Source organism: Arachis ipaensis, chromosome B10 (genome assembly GCF_000816755.2).
Source record: "Arachis ipaensis cultivar K30076 chromosome B10, Araip1.1, whole genome shotgun sequence".
NCBI lineage: Eukaryota > Viridiplantae > Streptophyta > Magnoliopsida > Fabales > Fabaceae > Arachis > Arachis ipaensis.
Genome location: NC_029794.2, coordinates 128,710,947 through 128,717,181, shown reverse-complemented (window position 1 = coordinate 128,717,181; position 6,235 = coordinate 128,710,947).

The following is a 6,235-nucleotide window of genomic DNA, read 5'->3' as shown; positions in this document are numbered from 1 at the left end:
GAGAATTTTTATATTATTATCTTTTAAAAATTATAAAAATATTTTATAAAAAAATATTATATAAATTGTATACAAAAATCCTATGTTCAATTTTTTTAAATTTTGATTTTTATAAAAATTTTAAAAACTCTATTTTATATATAAAATAAGAATAATAAAAATAATATATTGTATCAAAAAGTTATCTTATTAAATGGTATTTTTAAAAATAAATGCTACCCAACCCCCTCTAAAATAACATGTAAGTTACCCTTCATTATGTGTCACATTGTAATTGGTCCTTATTTTAACTATAGTTGAGTTATTTTATAATTTATTATTTGAGATTAGAAATTGTTTGTTACCTGGGGTTCTCGGGTGATCGGGTTGTCGACAGAAGGTGATAAGGAGAGGAGGAGAGGTCCCGAGCGAGCGCGGAGCGAGTGCTGATAACGTCGGAGGGCGAACGGAATGAGGGGGTGGCCACCTGCAAGGACACTCCGACGATCAAGTCAGAGTCCGTACTGAGGGTGGCAGGGTTAGGTAAGGATGTGACGTACCTTGGGGGGAGAGCTGTCCTCTCCCTTTATATAGCGTGCTGGGTGGGCCTAGTGATGGCCTGGCCCATTGGTGGAGAGTTTGAGCTGTCACTTTCCACGCGTGCGGGTCGTCCGTACTGGGGGGTCGGTACCTCGGGTGCCGACCCTGGGGGTTCCGACCCGGCTGGTGGCGCAGCTGTGATGTGGTTGGACTCTGGGTCGGTTATGGCTAACCGACCCGAAGGGATCCGTTAGGGTTTCTTGGGCTTGGGTGGGACGGTGCCCCGATCCGGCGGCTTCTTGGGCTGGACTGTCAGTCCGTAACAGTGCCCCAACGCGTCAGCCTCGAGGTTCGAGACTTGTGACTGGGCGCGTTTGTCGTGAGCTTTTCCTTTTCTCGGCAGTTCGTGGGCTACGCTTTGTTTTTCTTCGCGTTTGGTCGTTTCGATTTTCGTGCCGCTTTTTTGGTTTTGGCGCTGAGCATTAAATGCCCTTCGCTTCGTTGTTTTGAAATTTTGGGTGAAATGGCAGTTATGCCCCTGCCTTTTAGGTGCTCCTCCTCGGCGGTTACGCTTTACTTCTTTTATTTTTATTTCGTAACCCCCACTCCTCTCTTTCACTACTCTTCCTCTCTTCTCCGCAAGTTCTTCAGTGCTGCTGCCTCTTCTGTTTATACTGCTGTTGTTGCTTGAAGCATCTTGCTCTTTGCTTTCTTTGCAATCTCCTGTTTCTTCTGGTAAGTTTTTATGGTTCTTCCCCTATTTCGATTGTTGCTTTATTTCTGGTGCTTTTGCTTTGTTGCATGCTTGGGTCTTTTGCGTTTTTTGTTTGTTTTTTCTTTTTAGAGGGGGTGCCACTGGATTTTTCCTTGGTTTCGCTTGCATTTCTGGGTTTTTCCTGGGTTTCGTTTGCATTTCTGGGTTTAGGGGGAGATTCGTATTTTTCTCTTTCTTGTTTTGAGGGTTTCCGACTTCCTGTGTTGACTTTAGTGGTGCCCCCAATGTAGGTATGGACGATCATCTTGCTTCTTCGAGCCAGGCCCAGCGCCCCCTGGCTGACTTCGTCGACCACTATGCTTGGGTTTCCTCTGATGTGAAGGATACCCCTTCCAAGGTGACTAGGGAAGGGCTCCAGAAGTTACGACAAGCTGGACTCTTATGTGAGGGGGGGAGGGTCCTGAGGAGGCGCTCTACCAGGTCTTTGTCCCTGCTGCTCGTGAGCGTGTGTGCATAAGAATTTGGCTTCCCCGACAGTTGTTGATTGGCTGTGGGTTTACGAGCCCATGTTTACGACTTTGGGGCTTCGTCTACCTTTTTCCCCTTTTGTCATGGGCTTGCTGAATCGCTGCGATGTTGCGCCATTGCAACTTCATCCGAATAGCTGGGCTTCTATTCGGTGCTTTGAAATGGTCTACGAGTTTCTCAAGCTTCCGCTCTCAGTAAACGTCTTTCTTTACCTCTTCCTGCTCAAGAACCCTTCTAGCCAGGGGAAGGCTAAGAAGGGTTATATGTCTTTTAGGGCCCAACAGGGACGTAGGAATTTTGGTCTTTTTGAGGACTCTTTTCACGGGTTTAAGTCTACCTTTTTTAAGGTTAGACCGGTAGAAAGGCATCATCCTTTTTGGCTCTCGGTTGAGGGAGCTCGACTGATCCCGACCTACTGGAATTTTGGTGATCTGATTATCTTATAAAGGTGTCTTATGACTGGTTGAATAAGGAAGATCGTAGCATTGCTGACATTCTGTTGACTATTTTTGGTGAAAAGAATCTTAATCCTCGTTTGCTAATGGGAGACCGGGAAGCCGGTTGGTTATATGTTGGTGGGTTATCTCTTCCTTGTACTTCTTGTGTTTTTCTTTTCTTATCTATTGACGTCTTTCCTTTCTCCTTTGTTAGCAGTTTCTATGGCTAGCGGAAAGAAGACTTTAGCTGACTTGATGAGTCTCATCAAGGGAAATGAAGAGGGTGAGGGTGGCTCTCCATCGAATCCTTCAGCGGGCCAAGGGCAGGAGGAGGTTGGTGAGACCGGGGAGGCCGGAGGTCAGGCGGCCGAGACCGTCCTGGTTCACCAGGGAGATGTTGTCCCCTCCGAGAAGGTTGATGAGGTTTCTGATGTGGGGGTGGAGATTTTTGAAGAAGATTTTGGTGATGATGAATTGAGACTTGTGGAAAATGTTAAGAAGAGTAAACGGGACACCGGCAAGGCCCTTTCTGTTATGGAGAAGAACTTCGATGTCGGGGGCTTCATCGAGTCTCAATTGCTCCCCGGCACCGAGGAGTTTTTCCATGAGGCCGACCTCTTCGGGCAGGCTAGGTGGATTTATCGTAGTCTCCTTCGTGCTGCTGCTATCGCCAAGAAGGTTGAACCTGTCTTGGGTAGCTATCACGCCATGGAGGTGAAGCTTAGGAACTCCCAAAAGGATTTGATGGATTCACGATCCCGGAAGGAGTCTTTAAAAATCAAGTTGTCTGATTGTGAAAAGAAAGCTGAGGAGGATGCTAAGGAGATTAACAGGCTGGTGGATCGGGACATGGCTTTAATGAAGGACCTGAATGCCTCTCGTGGTGAGACTGCAGCCGTGAAGAAAAAGGTTGAGGAATTGGAAGAGAAGTTGAAGTTGTCTGAGAGTTCGGCAGAGGCAGCTGCTCGGGAGGTAGCGGCCTTAAAGAAGAGAAACAAAGATCTTGCTAAGGGAGCTCGTGATGCCGTTAAGCTGACCGAGGAGGGGATAAAGTTACAGGTGGCGGTGCTGGCTCCCGACCTTGATCTCTCTCAGGTTGGCGCGATGAAGACTGTGGAAGGCGGGAAGATTGTTAACATCTTTTGATTTATTAGGATCTAACCTTTGTTTTATTTTGTAATGTTCATCATTTTGGGCCTGCTGGTGGGCGCCTTTTAGTTGTATTTGAACACTTCTTTGTGCTTGTTTTTGTTGGATTTTATTCGGGCCGTCGTGGCCATTGCTTTTTATTCCGTATGTTCGGGCCGTCGTGGCTTTTTTGCTTCAATCCGTTCATTATCGTATTCGCTTTTCTTTGAGCCATTTTTCGCTTTTGGTCCCTAATGGTTCTCGGGGTGATCAGTCCCGGGTCACCGTTAGGTCGACCGTTTCACGCTTCGTTTTATTTGAGACTCGGGATAGAATGAACTTGCAAGAGATAAGCTTATCATATTGTTAGACAAAGGAATTTGTAATGCATAAACAAATTTAAACAAAGGGATAGAATGTAATTAAATAAAGATATGTTTTTTTAATAAAAAAATTAATAACCAAAATTAACCATTAATTATGTGAATAAGCAATGATCCATGGCAAAAAGAGGCGCTGGCTATACTGGGAAGAAGGACGACGAAGTTATGGGCGATTTGACTAAGGGATTATGCACTAAAGAAAGAGAGGTTGTGTGGGAGGGCAGTAGATGGCGATGACGTTGGCGTTCTTGTCACGAATGCGACGGTGCTTGGAAGGACCGAATCTAGGTGATGAAGTGATAAACAAATGGAGGAGTGGAATGTGCTTCAATTAACGGGAGTAGAGCTTTGATATTTTAAGAAATTATATCATTTTTAATCTCAAATAATAAATTATAAAATAACCCAACTATGGTTAAGATAAGGACCAATTACAATGTGACACATAATGAAAGATAACTTACATATTATTTTAGAGGAGGTTGAGTAGCATTCACAATTTTTAAGATATGCCCTTAAGCCATTGCTGCACCTCGAGCTTCAAATTTGACAGGGAAACATCTGTGATGAGAGTTCCAACTGTGTTAGTGTTACCCTCTCCAGCTCAAGGTTCTCGCATGGATGGGTTGAAAATGGTTGCAATATCATCTTTGTCAACACTGAATTCATTCACAACAAAGTGCTTATTAGTTCTAAGAGGAACAATCAAGAATCGCCCAAGTAATAATTTCGGGGAAGTATCTGTTCCTATATTGCAAGTAAGATTGGAATTAAAGGTGCTGTCTTCGATCTTGGAACAGCAACTATATGTTTGCTTTATGAATAGCATCCCCAAGCTCATTCATGATGGGGATCAAAGATTCTGATGGTAAGAACTAAGGCTCCGTTTATTTACAGAGATAGGACACTGAGATACAAAATCGTGTTTGGCAGAGTAGACATGCACAGAGACAATATGTTGAGAGACATATTTTGTGTTTATCCTGATAGGAAGGATACAGAAATACTAACAAGGGACACAATTTATTTTTTATTTTTTCTTTCACTATTCTTGTTAATTTTTTATAATTATATTTTTTATTGTTATATTTTTCATCTCAAATTTTTTGAATAAAAAAAATAAAAATAAATTGAATTTTCATATTTATTTAAGTTTATCATCAAATAAAATATAAGAACACAAAATTTTGTGTCTCTAACCATCAGTATCTTATCCTATTCTGTTTTTAGAAACAAACGCAACAAAGTATAAAATATCACACATTTCGTCAGTCCATTAATTCCTTGATTCATCGAGTCCAAGTAGGCAAGTAGTGTTTAATTTGTTGCAAATATATATATATATATTCGGAGGATTTGTGTAGAAATGATTTGATGCATGCACCGGGGCAGAATTTAAGTGGATGTTATGTTCGTATACTCTAAAGAGTAATGTTAGGAACCAATATTGATCGATTAATTATTTTTTTAATTTTAAATTCTATATTATAAAATATAAATCTCAAATTTTGTTTATATTTTTTATTTAACAAATTTAGATTAAAAAGTTATATTACTAACATATGGACTAAAACATTTATGTGGGACCAAAAGGGAGCATTTTTTGGTGGATAAAACAAAGAAGGTACAATTTTGTTAACTCTTTCACTCAAAAATATTATTTAAAAAATATTATTTTCAGTCTTAAAATGTTAAAATTCATTAAAATTTTTTAAATTTGCAGAATTTTTTCGTCCCACTAAAAAAGTTATCATCTAATAAATTATATGTCTTCATATACATGCAAATCACACAATTACATTTTTGAGAGAGGGAGAGATAGATCTAAAGATATAAAATCTTTTCTTTCACTTTTCCATTCTCTCCCTTCAAAATTTTTCGATTTCTTTTTCTCACAAGTCACAACTTGATAGTTCACACAATAACAAAGCAATCACAACACAATAATTCACAAGAATGCAAGAACAAGAAGAATTAATGTGGTATAAAGTAGTGTAAGGATGCAGAATAATAACTTTCTCTATTTGAGTCAGTAAAAGCTTCACACAAATTTCATAACAATTCTCTAGCCATCACTCACTCGACTATTGTCATTTATATATTTTTCATTCTGTTACGTAACTAACTGGTGCCAAATATTTTTTTATTGCGCGCCGATTTCAGTATTGATAGTCTTTCGTCTATACAGGAGGCCTTCTAACCCTTTTTGTTTGAGTTTTCGTTTATTGGGCCGATGTTCGTATCAGAACTCATGAACATACACCACAACAGATTTTATCATATTTTTATGAATTGCAGGATTGCCAACAACAAAAAAAACATTTATTTATCACCAAGTACTCCATCTATAGATACCGGAATCATATTGTGGAGCAAATCTCTTTGACTCAGTAACTAAAAAGAAGATTTTTAATAATAGAATAAAGTAATATTTTGGTCTCTTCAACATTTAAGTCTAATTTTAATTTAGTCCATAATATTTTAAACATAAATTTTAATTTTAAAGAATTTTTGTTTGTGATTTG